Raw genomic sequence first — 15,192 nt, 5'->3', positions numbered from 1 at the left:
TTGCAGGTGTACTCAAGGAGAGGACATTGCTTTGACTTTGACACGTACAGGAGGGAGGAGGTCAGCTGAGATTCTGTAACCTCGGGCAGAACCTAAGCCAGATGCTGGAAGGTCACATCTTGAATGTTGTGTGTCGACTGTGTACCATTCGTGGTGTCTGTCTGAAGAAAACGATGATAATAATTGAGTAGATTTGGTATTTGAGCATTTTTGATAAAAAACGAAACGATAAAATATTTGTTATTTGATCAGCTAAGGCCCAATGAGCTATACAGCTCTTACTCTTTGCTTTTTTCGGTAAAGTCACATATAAATAATAAATAATAAAATAACATAATAGCGTACGACGTTTCGGTTGCAACACAAGCAGCCATCATCAGGTACAGAAGAGCTAAATTTACGAGAGAGGGGAAACACATAACATCAGATGTATATACAGACACCCAAGTAGGGGGACCTAACACAGATACAACAGGGGACACAGAGAGAGAAGCATACTAAAAAACAGGGTTTAGCAAATTTGGAAACCATATAAAGCAACATAGACGGTCGGTCAAAACACAATTAACGCAGAGTCCGGTTGATCACGCTATTTCAAAGATTGCTAAATTGCAAGTTAAGTATGAAACTCAAAATACAGACCACACACACACACAGACATCCAAGTAGAGCGAACCAGCACAGAGACAAGCACACAGTGAAGTCGCCTTAAATAGGCAGAGAAGGTAAGGCTGAGAGACAATGGGACAAATCAGCATGAGGTATGCATGGAGCAAAGTGGGGCGCGGCAGTATGCATGGAGCTACCTCCACGAGAGAGGGGAAACACATAACCTCAAATGTATATACATGCATACTGCCGCGCCCCACTTTGCTCCATGCATACCTCATGCTGATTTGTCCCATTGTCTCTCAGCCTTACCTTCTCTGCCTATTTAAGGCGACTTCACTGTGTGCTTGTCTCTGTGCTGGTTCGCTCTACTTGGATGTCTGTGTGTGTGTGTGGTCTGTATTTTGAGTTTAATACTTAACTTGCAATTTAGCAATCTTTGAAATAGCGTGATCAACCAGACTCTGCGTTAATTGTGTTTTGACCGACCGTCTGTGTTGCTTTATATGGTTTCCAAATTTGCTAAACCCTGTTTGTTTGGTATGCTTCTCTCTCTGTGTCCCCTGTTGTATCTGTGTTAGTTCCCCCTACTTGGGTGTCTGTATATACAGCTGAGGTTATGTGTTTCCCCTCTCTCGTAAATTTAGCTCTTCTGTACCTGATGATGGCTGCTTGTGTTGCAACCGAGACGTCGTACGCTATTATGTGATTTTATTATTTCTTATTTCTACGTGACTTTACCGAAAAAACCAAAGAGTAATTCCTGCAGTCACGAAAGCTTCAAATCAAGTCTATATAGCTCTTTTTCAGAAGCGACCTGGCCACAAATGATAGCTCAATCAAGTGGCTTATCATTTGGAAATGTATAGCAGCCAAACACTCTAAACACATGTTTATAAATGTGGAGGGAAAAACCGGAGGACCTGGAGGAAAATCCACACGACCACAGGGAGAGAGACACGCACACTCCAAATACACAGGCGTCAGGGTCGGGGTCGAACCCACGACCTCTCGCATACCAGGCGAGGGGATAACATGTCGCCACTGCTGCGCTATTGATAGTACGAGGCTACCACGAAGGTGCGATGTTTTTTTCCTCGGGCACAGTCTACAGTAGAGTCACAGTAAGAGGCCACGTCGCGTTGTGCGATCCCAATTGAGTAATTCGCAGGGACATTTTGAAGTTCGGCAAATTTGGACCGCGACGCCGGCACACGGCGACCTTTTCGTTTCGAATTGAAATCACGGGAGTCTCTGACGCCCACCATGAAGCAGCCGGCACGCACGTCACCGTTAAACACGCCCGTGGTAAAAAAAAACAAAAACCGGGGGCGGCCTGCCGGATTACAACCACGAACCCTCTGCAACAAAAGGGGGCAACAACTGCATTGGCTTAGGATGGCCTCGCGATCGTCATCCGGAGGGGACCCCGCTGATGTGCGCTCGCTCGCGCTGAGCCAGAATGTGCCCAGCAGCTCTCGGTGTCCAACGCCGTCAAGTCCTCGCAACGGTCGCCAAATTGACGAGCTGGGTCCTGTGCGTCTGCACGTGGCAGGAGTTTAATTGCGGTTTTGACATCATCAGAGCTCCTTTCGGGGAAACACACAGCCACTGCCCTCTCTCGGACTCAGGTCAGATCCGAGCCATTGCAAATTGTTGCCGTTTTGTTGGCTGAAATTGCGGGTGACCCCTTCGGCCTTTTGAAATGAAGCTTTGTGTGCGTGCCTGCCCTGCCACGCTGGTTTTGGCAGGCAAATAAGTAACCTGTCCAGCCAGCAAAATGTCTGGTGATTAAGGCAGGTCAGGGCAAAGTGCAGCCAGGGGCGTTGAGAGATAGAGTGTAGTGGAGAGGAATTAATTTTGTACATACAATGAGGACAAAATGTAAAAAAGAAAATCTAGGCATAGTTTGAAGCATCTTCTTTATCCACTCATCATATGGATTTGATTAAAAAATATATACATTGTTGGTTAAAGTAACTCGCTCTCCTCCTACTTAAAATGAAACCGCAACAGAGATTGCCTCCATTCGCAGTCCTGAGCTCAGTGGTGGAAATTCCACATTCCCCTGACGAGGGTGACCGCAGTTGACTTTCTACTAAGTGGTACTCGTTTTATTTGTCCTGGGGGAATGAACGGCAGAGTTAACCCCCCACCGCGAATTTAAATCACAACCTTGCAATGGAGAGCCAGGTGCTGTAACCGTGGTGCGACGTGGCTGGGTATTGTTATGGATATTTTGGTCGGGTTTTTGTCTATTTGTTATAGAAACCCTCCTTCGAAACGTTTTGCTATGTCCTCGTTTGATAATTAGTATTTTCCCGGCGTCATTGTCCCATAAATCTTGGTCAGGCCACGAAGGTCACAAAGCCTCTTATGGTCTCGATCCTGCTTGTAAACAGCTATTTGACCTTACGGGGTTGTGATCTGACTCCAAAGCTTAATTAGCTTTGGATCCCCATGATCCTTGGTGTGCTTTATGCCTTTTGTGTGGCGACATGGAGACAAGTGAATGATTTGAAGTGAATATTGCAGGGAGATGATTTTTTTAAAGCTACAATATGTATTATACATAATATTTACTGTCGTTTGTAAAAAAGGCACGTGGGCGTCTGTATGCCAAAGTGCCTGTTTGATATTGGTGTGGGTTCCAAGCCATGGGTGGAAATTCCATATTCCTCTGGGTGGACAGATATCTCTATGTAACTATAAACATGTATATTTCAGCACTTAGCTGTGGCTAAATGCATATTTCAGCTACCCAAACACACAAAAAAAACATTCACAAACCGAACCTTTGATCGTGGAGTTCAATGGCAGTTCTTTGTTGTGTTGGCATGCCAAGCCTCAACACTGCAACGAAATGTAACTATATGTTATGAACACCTGACAGTGTTGAACAATTTTGCAGTGCTAAGCTCTTGTCAGGACCAAATGCCATCTCAGTCTCTACCCGGGTGTGTCCAACCCCATCTTTGCAGCTCTCTGACTCTGCAGCCGTCTCTTCTCTATAGACTCAGGCCCAAGATGATGTCTTCTTCCCTTTTTTCCGTGACTACTCCAGGGCGGACTGGATCTAGTCTGAGTTTGGCCCAGACATTGCTCAGTTCCAACCCCACACCTCGGCCCTCGGTTATCACACCCGTTCAGCAAAATAATCTAAACTATAACTATTTCAATATATAGGCAAGGTAAAACTGTTGTGTTGACCTGGACCGGTCGGCCATTTCCTGTGCTGCAGATGTTCAGCGTTCCCCCTGCCACCTCCAGTCTTCCTGGCCAGTGTGGAAGAGCGGGCTTCATGCCCCATAAAGGTAGTCCACAAGCTGAGATAAAAAAATATCTATATACTTTTTAACAAAAAAATGTCACCAGGTAAGGCCCACCGAGCTATATGGCTCTTTTTCTGAAAGCGACCTGGCCACTAATGATAGCTTAACGAAGTGGCTTATCATGTGGACATTTATAGCAGCCAGACACTCTAAACGCGTCCAGGTGAGGTAGTTAACATCTTGCCACCATTGTGCCCCCTTGGTCTCAAGCCCTTAGCACACCGTCTCTTCCACTGCCATGTCTTCCTGGTCTCTGCAATAACCCAATCTCTCTCTGATATCACCACCCCTCCCCCCCCCCGGGCCCACGGCCTGGTGTCAAAACCCTGTGGGGGTCACACCTTCAATGGGCAGAAATCCAGGTGAGTCTGAGAGAAGTGATGCAAAAGTAATTGTACACAATATGTGAAGTAGTTATTCGTTCGGTTATATAAGAGTCCGGTACAAAGCACAAGTGATGGGGAGAAGTGGGTGGTGGGGGGGGTACAGATATTCCGTGGACAACAACCCCGAGGCCACGTGCCCACTGGACAGGGGAGAGGGAAGGTGGTTGGGCTCACTGCCCCACTCACGTCGTAGGGGCAATGATTGCGAGCGTGGTATTTTTATGGGAGGAGATGAGGGAAGGGAGAGGGGTATTTGTGTATATGACATTCAACATTTCATACTTAGCCTTTTAATAATTTTTATTTTAAAACCAAAGGAGCCCGGTGGTTCTCCTGCGTAGCCTTTCACGGTTTGTGGTGTATGGCTCCCCCGACGTGTACCCGGGTCGTACGACGCGGTTTTTCGACACGACGTCCGACGTTTCGACCCACGGAGGGAAACTGAAGGCGAAGCTCCCCAGCACGCGGAACGAAACGTCGAACATCACGCCAAACAGCGCGCGGGAGCCTGACGGTTGGTCGAGGAGGAAGCGTTTTTCACCGTGACTCTTGACAGCCGCAGAGTGTGGGCCCACTCGGCTAGCCTTCGGCACTGCAGCAGCACTGGCACAGCGGCGCGTGTCACCTTGGGGGGCGGAGGGCATTTTGCTCTGGCCCAGTCTGCTTTATTAAAATATACACAATGAGGCATTTCTCTTCTTCATCTTCGCACAGAGCGTGCAGGCTTTCAGCACTGACTTTTTTCAAAGGTCTGCCAGAGGTCTTCTGTAACAAAATTAAAGTTTTTTTTGTTGTTGTTGCAAAATGGAAGAGAGTGTTCTGTACAGAGAAGGAGCGGGGGGGGGGGGGGGTCGAGGAGGGGGGCACTTGCAGGTGTTGGGGAGCCGGCAGTGACTGCCAGAGTGGTGGTGCGAGCACACGGGGGGCTGTAAATGGAAATCATTTATTTGCGTGGCCCGTTTCAGTTGCGTGACAGAACAGTTATGGACGGGACGCAGATATGTGGTAAGATAAGAGAAATATATTTAGTGAGATGAGAGGAAAGAGACAGGGTAGAGGTGAGCAAAATTAATCAACTTTTTTTTTCCACGTGAATTTGCTTGTCTATTTTGATCACGATTTGAATATAAGCTGACATTTGACGCACCCGTATATTCTCATGATCTGGGGGTGCCCCCGAGAGAACCGCTTGTGGCTCTAAGCGTGCGCCGCCACTGCAGGTTGCGGATGCGAGATGATGAGGCCGGTGACATCGGCAGGGCCAGGTCCACGTGGGGCTCTTGTGGACGACCACCGAAACCCCCCTTTGGCATCACGATAGCGCTGAGAGGTCGTGTATCGCGCGCGGCGCAGACGGTGGGGAGCGGGGGGGGGGCGCATAATGAGGGAACGCGATACCGAGAGCGCCGCTATTGATTGCAGACGGGCGCAGCTTAACGCGCGTGTAACGCGACGCCTGTGAACGCCGCCTGGAATCCTGCCGTGCGTGTCTTTGGGAACGGACACAGAATAACGCGGAAACGACGCGCGGAGAGCGTCCCGCCCGGCCGAGCGGTTGCGGGCAACTCACTCACAATGCGCGTGTGGGCAAAACACAAACGGGCTGGCCCTGTCCAATGGCCTTTGTGCTATTCGAACTGCGCCCGATTTTTCCAGGCCTCTTTCAAGGCTCCGTCGCGCTCCGATGCGTTTTCAGATCGCGCCGCGTTTTGTTCGGCACGATGGCCGACGTTTCGCTCATTGTGCTGGGAGCTTCTTCGGGAACTGTTTTCAACAACGAGTCCAGATTCTTTGCTGGCATTGCAGCAATGCTGCGGAAATTATGCACTCCCAGAAGGCTGTGGGGCCAGTGGGTTGTGTAAAAAAAAAACCTACTGTTTTTTTTTTAAGTCGACAGATATGTGAAGGAGACATATGGGTCTGCCTCTCTACATTGTCCCTTAAATTCTGCACAGTGACGCCAATGACGATGTTGTGTTATATTATATTATATATAAGTGCTGGCTTTTAATTATGTTTTGAAAGGCACCAACCATCACGATATACATTTATAGCATTGTCTGTTCTCGCCATAGAGGAGTTTGATTTCTTATACGTACGATATTTACCGATGAGCTGGGAGCGTATACTGCCTGAAAATGTATTTGGCCGACAGGTCTTCGAGAGAGGCATCAGTATTCAGGCCGCAGAATGAAAGACACTGACGTGTTTTCCATTCTTTAGGGCTCATCAGAATGCTGGATCCAGCAAAAAAAAGTGAGCGCGTGACTAACAACCGGCGTGAAATTGGCTTTGCGATTAATATCCGGTGTATTGTGTTCCAAGTAGCACATTACTCCAATAAGATTACCAAAGGCAGGGAACAGTAATGTGGTTACACTGGGTGTGTAATCAGATTACTGTTACATAGCGTCTACCAGTCGATTACTTTTAACGACTGCTTTTATTAAAATACACACTCAAATGATTCTAAACAAAAACAACGGGAGGGGAAATGATCGTGCGTGGAGATTGGAAGCATCCCCGGTAATGCTAAAGATGTGACAGCCATAACACAAACGTTGTTAATTCAATCTGGTGTATGTTAAAATGAATTGCTTTTGTAACCTAGTATATGATAATATGAATATGGGATAGCAATTGTAAAGGCAATCATTGAGGCTGATGTATAAAAACACCAAGTGCCGGCTACATATATGCGGAGTATGTTATTTTGCTTTTAATCCCTTAAGTAAGCAGTAACTAGGTAATTATACATTTTCTAAGGGATTCCTCGCAGCAATTCCCGCATCGATTAGATTGTATCATTAGGTACGAAATGTGGTAGACACTCAAAAGGTAAAAGTGCGGGTCTGCAATTGCTTGCTTGCGTCACTGCCGGCGAATGGGGCCTCCACTCCAGAGGGCGCTAGAGAGGCCCTATGCAGGGTTGTTTTTGGCCTACTCTCCCGTGCCAACCAAGACGCCTTGGGCACCCAAACCTTGACCCCACTACACCGCGACCTGCCCCAATCGACTGACTGCGACGAGCCAACTTTGAACCGCTGGGTGGACAGAGAGCGGCGTGGAGCGGGTGGTGGTGGATCTAAGAAACTCGCCCCCCCCCCCCGCCGTTTCAACTGATACCGCCGTCGCAGGGAGATCGGATCGAACCGGACCCACCGGGGACCCCGGTTCGTTCTCTCCGGATCTCCGTTTTCCAGCGCGCCAAATCGACGGTCGACCATCGCCACCACGCAGCCACGAGCGAGGGCGACGTCCCCACCACCATCACGACTCACCCCAGCCACGCCTCGTGGTAGCGGTGTGTTTGGTTGTAAATGTCGTGGTGGCCCTCTCGCCTCTGGCGCGAATCGCCTGATTGAGATTCAGGGGGCAGCGGCGCCCGCGTGTGTCCAGCGGCAACTCTCGCGGTCCCACACGGGATGGAGGGAGGAGAAGGGGGGGGGGGGCTATCAACAGCTCTTCGCACGCGTGTAGACGCGGCCCCCATCTGTACAGCCCCACCCGCACAAAGACTAAGATCCCCCGTGTAGCCCTTTAACAGACTGCAGTCGTAGGTGCTGTCTGTTAAGCACGGCAGCCCATACCGATATAGTAAACCGATACCCGCCACGGCGCCTGTGCCAGGCAAGGTGCACTTTGAGGCTACCACGTGAAGTGGTGAAGGCTCGCTGCTGGCAGGAGGTCACGGGACAGACCCAGCAGGTGCCATGTGTTGGCTGACTGAGATGACCGGTAGATGCAGCACCTGTGCCTCATACTGATTTTAGCCGACCGGCGCTCCGCTCATTGTTGTGAGCGTCGCTCCTCTGCCCTCCTTTGTTGCTGGAGGGCGACGGCCTCCAAATGCCCAGTTGCGGCGTCCTTCACGAGCCTCCTCCACCGAGGCAGATCTTGACACCGCTGGTACCGGTCATCGGCAATTCAAATCAGCTCCACATCCTCCCGCAGAGCATCAGTCTATCTCCTCTCAGCAGCCCATGCACGCACACACACGCAGACCTCCGTGTCGCCTGAACAGACTGTTGGGGCAAGTGCTGTCAGCGACCCCCTATGAAGGCTGACACGGCAAACGAGGGGGTGGGTGGCCAGCACCACGCTCGGTCGCCTTTGTCTCTCACACCTCCGATTACGTATGGTGCGAAAGAAATTTCACATACATACATGCCTTCACACCGCACCGGTACTCATTTGAGGCTGAGTCAACGTGGGGGAGGCCCACGACCGGTTCAGACAATTGTCACTGGTGTTTGCCGTGAGCGAGAATCGAACTTGGGTCGCCGGGTTCGCAGTGCAGTTCGCTAATCACAAAACCATCGCTCCCCCACACCCATACTCAAAAACAGACAAAGATAAAGATACCCCTATAGCCTGGACAGACTATGGGGCAAGTGCTGTTAGCGAGCACCTATGAAGGCCGGAACGGTACACGAGGAGGGGGTGGGTGGCCAGAACCACGCCCGACCGCCTTTGTCTCCCCAGTAGAGATGTTTACACACCGCACCAGGTACTCATTTGAGGCTGAGTCGACCCCTACTCACACCCATGCTCACACCCATACACTCATCCAACCGTACACTCACACAATCATCTGTGCACCCACAAGCTCACTCACCAGCTCACTCGCTGTATTTCAACCGCGTGATTCCTCGCTCCTAAGTCTTCGTCGTCCCCCCTCCCACCTGCCTCTTACCCAGCGCTGTGGCAACACGCGCCAGTGGCTACACTTGCGCAACTGTGGCACATGCCAAAGGGACTGTTTCTACTCAGCAGTCTAAATCCTCCTGTGTTTCTCTTTCTCTAGATTTTATTCGTTTTGTCTTCTATTGCCGTTTGTTGCACGTGGCTATTGTGAGCGTGCTGGCCCTTTTGCATTTGAAATGTAATTAAATGAAACCTCCTCGAGCATCGTGACTATTCTACAGAGCTGCAGGCTTCTGCTCTGGGGGATGTTTAGTCAATTCATAAATACAGGTACCTGTTTAAATATATACGGCATACTCGACTGGGTGGAGCTGTGGTGACAGCACTTACATCGCTCACAATCGGAAGGTTTTCATGAGCCCGCAAGAAGGTCTACTCGGCCATTCGCAAAATGAGCACCACTTTGTGGGGAAGATCACGTGGAGAAAACTAACCCTCGCCATGGGAACGTGGACTCTCTACCAGTGGCTGCAGTTCTCCGGCGGAGAGGAGCACCACACTGTTTGCTCGTTTGAGCCGGGAGTCACGTTGGTTTGCATGTATGTATGTGTTTATGTTGAACTTCTATCGCACGGTACGTAGCCAACCGTGCTAATCGGAGGGCGCAGGTTTGACGAAACGATGAAGCTTTGCGCAGCAAACGCCTCGCCTCGTCTCAAGGCCTTTTTTGAGGCCTTTTTTTGCCAATTCCCCATTGATCATTTGGCCTGTGGAATACCACTAATATAGAAACAGCGCTCCAACTTCCTGCGCTTTGCCCACAGGCACCACCTCGATGCCCCGAAGCTGCGAGTGTCTCGTGAGCGGAACAGCTCCTCCATCTGTGCACGATGCACCAACCCGCCAGATTGTCTCCGTGCATCGCAGCGCTCGCTTGCCGATCCCGTGCCACAAAGACGCCTCACATTTTGCGTTAGGATAATTTTTTATTACCTTTACCGTATCGTCCCCCTATTAGGTCGAGTTGATGATGGTAATTAAACTGCGTTCCATTAAAGTGAATGTCACCGCGCAGCGGACAGCATTGACAGCCCACGGGGGGCGAGGGGGGGGTCGGCTCTGCCAGCCCGTGGTTGTCGCGCGTCTAATAACGCAGGCTCGCAAAACAAATTGCGACTTAAGACCTCCCTCATGACCCTTTGACCCAGCCGAGGCGTCCAGCGCGTGGCTGGGTCTGGTGTGGCGTTAGCTCGGTCGGCTCTTGCATGCTATGCACCCCTCCCATCCGTATTCATTTACGAGAGGTGATGAAAATGTTAGTGGCCATACTTGGAACGCAACGAGTGACCTTGGTGGTAGCTGTTATTGTTTTTTTTTACGCATGGTTCCCCGTGCAGCGCGACGCGAGTGGCGGTCTGTCATCGACGTCCCAGCAACGTAATCCCCGCCCAGAAGAACTCTTAGTCTCGCTGCTCCAACCACTGATTGAAAGCACAAGTTTTATTGGTTGTCACAAGAAAGTTGCTTTCCCCTGCAAGTCATTCTTTAGCTGTGGAAGCATGCAGAAGTCACAGGGTACCAGGTCTGGTGAGTATGGATTTTCTCCATATTTCCCTTGATTTTTTTTGCTTCAGATTTGTTTGTTTTTTTGCTCCAGATTTAATATGGATTTTTCTCTTTCAGATTTCACGATGTTTCCCGATACATTTTAAACGCCTAGAAAATATACGGAGATAATCGATCCATATTAAATGCGGTTTCCCTGTTAAAAATGAACCTCGGTGCTTTCACGTCTCAGCGCTCGAACCTTTTTTTTTAGCGAGCAGCCTCCGTCGTATTTATATTTCGCTGGCGAAATCGCTACCGAGACCCGGGCCTTTTCACGAGAGCGGCGATCGGAGCTGCTGGAGTAAAGCAGCCTTTTGTCTCGGCGGTACGGACGGATTAATGCGAGGCTTGGAATGAGTCTCGCATTTTCCTTTGTGCTCACGGTCAAAGGGCCCCTTTATTTGCTCCGTTCGTAATCCCCCCCCCTCCCGCTTTTGTCGGGGGGTGCGGCGGGCGGAGGGGGGGGGTGCAAAATGAAGATCATTGCAAGCGGTGAATGAAAATGTTGCCAAAGCACAAAAAAAGACCTCGATACCCCCTCGGTCGTGTCTGTCAGCGATATGACCGGTAATGCCTGCTGCACGAAACATTTTTTTTTCTTTTTTAAAGGGCAGAAAGTATATTCTTTGAAACAAAGGAAATACGCTTTTTTTTAAACAACGGAACAGAGAATCCTTTCATTGAATGGGGAAAAAACGAACGCTGTTCTCTCTAAATGCACGTGTGTGCGTGCATGCGAGTTTAATGGTCATTGGGTTTTTATCCCATTACAAAATTTCGGCCTCTTTTTTTGCTGTTAATTATACCAATTGGTGCTTTTTTTCGAGGGCCTAAGTTTGTGAGCTGTCTCCTTTGCCAGGATGACACATCTCGTCATTAGATTCAGTGCAACAATGATCATTGCCGAGACACAGATGGTTGGAAGCCTAGAGGCGCCAGTGAAGTACGTTACCAATTGGTTTTACTGGAATTCGGTGTGGGTAGGACATCCCAAGACGTTGAGCCATGGACAGCACCAAAACCCTTTTGTGCCTCAAACATACACAACAGTCAATGATGTGTCTCCACTCAAGTGAGCATGGGGGTTGTACTCACATCCACGGCCCTTGAGCCAGTGGTGGAATTTCCACATTCCTATGGCTGGGGCCATCCTATAGGGCAACCACGTTTTACATCCTAAGAGAGTGGTACGATTGTTGATCAACTCCAGAGAGACGATGGGCTGACTCGGCTCGATTGACTGAGATTTGAGCTCTAATATCATTACCGCCCAGCTACGTCTCAACATGAGGGCAGTGTAATCATGTATTGACCTTTACATGTCATAATGTTTAGATATCCCGACAGGTGCTGCTGTGAAAGAGCATTCCTCCGACAATTCGGAAGGCTCCGAATTCAAATCACGGTTGAATGTCGACTCAGATCATCGTTCCAGTGTGCGATTCTGGTCATCCAGAACGGACCGTGCGACATATGGCGACGCAATGCCCGAACCACAAATACGGAAGGGGACATTGCAAGTGAATGATACACTCCGCTGCTTCTGACACGGTTATCTGAATGCGTCATTGTAGCTGTTGCTCTGCATTCACATGAGCCGTACGGAAGAAGAATGAGTAGACTTTCGTTCGTGTAAAGTCCCCAACAATTGTCCCACGGAGACATTGGCCTTGCTCAAGTAGACTTTCACCATCCGAAGTGATGAACACCACCCCATTGCTACTGATCGGATGGTATGGGCAAAGGCGCAGCCCTGCAATTGTTCGCTCGCACCACTGCCGACAGAAGGGCCTCCACTCGAGGGAGCTCTCGAAGGCTCGTTCTAAAGGGTATTTGGCCTGCTCCTGCACGTTGGCCAGACGTATCGGATGAAGTGGGAACTTTACCCTACTGCACGCTGGCCCGCCGAACGACTCTGGTGTACCCATTTATACTGCCGCTGGGTGTACGGAAGGGGAGGGAATTTAATAAACTCGATCCATTGCTTCAGCTGCCGCGCCGGGAGAACAAACCGATTCTGTGACCACTGCATATGGCAAGTCCAGCGTGATTACACATTTACGCCTGTTCAGAAGGGCAGGAAAAATATATTCTTGTTGAATAGTATTAGATGCAAAGTTATAGGTTAGACTAACCGTAGTTAGTTGATCGGCAAGTCATTGTGTGGTGGGGTAAAGTGTGGGTATTCCCACGTCATACAAGGCATTTGGCCAACGTGCAAGAGCATGCCAAATACCCTTTAGAAGGGGGGGGGGGGAAGAGCTCTAGGGCAAAACGTAAAAGTAAAAAAAAGAAACTGTACTGCACAGTTAGGAAATTCTTAACATTTTTAAAAAAGATGTAAACACTGATGTGTAACTTTAAATATAATTAATGCTACAGGATACTGAGATAATGTATTACTCTACAAATTGACTGTGAAATTAATTCAATCAATGTGCATGCATTTTTAAGGAGATAACACAAAACCAAAAATTGCAATATCAGTAATTCAAATAAAATTTAACATAATAACTTTATTACAGTTGAGTTTACCAAATCGAAATTAAATTTCCCGCTTTCACTATTACTTTGGGTGCTTAAAGTCTGGCCTTATTGTGCACGCTTGATACTGGGAGAAAACGTGACGAGTGAAACATCACTTATCCCCATGCTTCTCTGATCCAAACACGTCCCATCTTTCGACGTCGAAGAGAAAAAAAAAACAACCCACGAATAAATACATCAGTCCGGCTGGCCTTCTTTTTTGGGGCCAATATTTAATGGCGGCATATTTTAGTTTTTTCTTCATTCGTCCCAAACAAGGTTCCATCAAGCAGGCTCAATGCCGTCTTTGTACCTTGCACTTAGAGCGTGGAGCCCTGTTCAGCAGGTCTGGAAACTGGACAGCGCTGTCCCCTCGGCACCCAACGTGCCCTGTAGGCCTCTGGTTGTCATTGCCCCTTGGTAGTTACTCGGCCCCGGTTGGGGTCAGTGGTCGAATGAGCGTGAGCCCTAAAACCGTAAACCACATTTATTTTAAATATCATATCACCTCCACTCAGGGGGGTATCAAAACATTGCACACTGAAATAAAATGTGAAGGCAATGAAAACAACGTTCAAGTAAAGGCCGTGAGAAAATGAGTGAGTCTTGCACCCCCTCCCAAACAACACCGAGGTTCGCAGCGTGCCGGATCACCGCCGGTGAGGCGTTTCAGATCTTTGGGGCAGCGGCTTTTGAGTGCTCCCGACTCCCTCCCAGCGACGAGTTCAAGTAGCCAAGGCCGGGGCAGTAGGTCCCGCTCCGAAGAGCGTGGTAGAGAATAAAGCCCAGTCGTATGGCAGATAAATCGGGCCCACAGGTGCATTGGTCTAAGACCATGCAGAGCTTTGGAGACCCGAATGGTTAACTTGTGCTGGATGCGAAAGCTTACTGGAAGCCAGTGCGGATCGCCGAGAGTGGGAGGGATGTGCTCGATACGGCTCGCAATCGGATGGTTGTACGTTAAAAAATCCTGCTTGGAGGGGGGGGGGGGTATTGATTCCATCATTCCTCCGGGGTCAATAGGTCAATAAAGGGATGTACCACTCTGTGGGGAAGTCGAGAGCGGTTGTCCTATGAAGAGACTTACCTCCGCCATGGCAATGTGGAAATTCCACGACTGGCTCAGGGCTGTAAACAGGAGGTGTGACCAATCGCCTCAATGTTCATTTGAGCAGGAAAACCCTTTGACCTTTAACTGTTGATAACGGCTGCTGTGTTTTGCTGTTGGTTATGGCGTATTGTGCTGTTGTGAGTAACAGACGTGCTGTACTGTTAGTGACGGGCAAAGTATTGTACTGTCAATCACGAGCATGCTGGTGTGATGTCAGTAAGGGGCGTGCTGGTGTGCTGTCAGTAAGGGGCATGCTGATGTGCTGTCAGTAAGAGGCGTGCTGGTGTGCTGTCAGTAAGAGGTGTGCTGGTGTGCTGTCAGTAAGGGGCGTGATGGTGTGATGTCAGTAAGAGGTGTGATGGTGTGCTATCAGTAAGGGGCGTGCTGGTGTGCTGTCAGTAAGAGGTGTGATGGTGTGCTGTCAGTAAGAGGTGTGATGGTGTGCTGTCAGTAATTGGTGTGATGGTGTGCTGTCAGTAAGGGGTGTGATGGTGTGCTGTCAGTAAGGGGTGTGCTGGTGTGCTGTCAGTAAGGGGTGTGCTGTCAGTAAGAGGTGTGATGGTGTGCTGTCAGTAAGGGGTGTGATGGTGTGCTGTCAGTAAGAGGTGTGATGGTGTGCTGTCAGTAAGGGGTGTGATGGTGTGATGTCAGTAAGGGGTGTGATGTGTGCTGTCAGTAAGAGGTGTGCTGGTGTGCTGTCAGTAAGAGGTGTGCTGCTGTGCTGTCAGTAAGAGGTGTGATGGTGTGCTGTCAGTGAGGGGTGTGATGGTGTGCTGTCAGTAAGAGGTGTGATGGTGTGCTGTCAGTAAGGGGTGTGATGGTGTGCTGTCAGTAAGAGGTGTGATGGTGTGATGTCAGTAAGAGGTGTGATGGTGTGCTGTCAGTAAGAGGTGTGATGGTGTGCTGTCAGTAAGAGGTGTGCTGGTGTGCTGTCAGTAAGAGGTGTGCTGGTGTGCTGTCAGTAAGAGGTGTG

General features: G+C 49.4%; 1 protein-coding gene across 3 annotated transcripts in view; it reads left to right on the top strand.

The window, feature by feature from the left end:
- LOC116942267 (dynein axonemal heavy chain 3-like) overlaps positions 1–15,192 on the top strand; it is an 859,832-nt gene that overhangs the window by 102,381 nt on the left and 742,259 nt on the right. The window contains exon 1 of one of the 3 annotated variants that reach the window (XM_032953966.2): positions 10,471–10,561. The exons of the other annotated variants lie outside the window; for them this stretch is intronic. The gene's annotated coding sequence lies outside the window, so the exon portion shown is untranslated. Of the gene's footprint in view, positions 1–10,470; positions 10,562–15,192 lie in introns of those variants that run through there. 3 annotated transcript variants of the gene reach the window in all.

Source organism: Petromyzon marinus, chromosome 14, assembly GCF_048934315.1.
Source record: "Petromyzon marinus isolate PM22_M1 ecotype Great Lakes invasive population chromosome 14, UKy_Petmar_22M1.pri1.0, whole genome shotgun sequence".
NCBI classification, from domain to species: Eukaryota; Metazoa; Chordata; class Hyperoartia; order Petromyzontiformes; family Petromyzontidae; genus Petromyzon; species Petromyzon marinus.
This window is presented reverse-complemented; position numbering and strand designations above follow the sequence as displayed.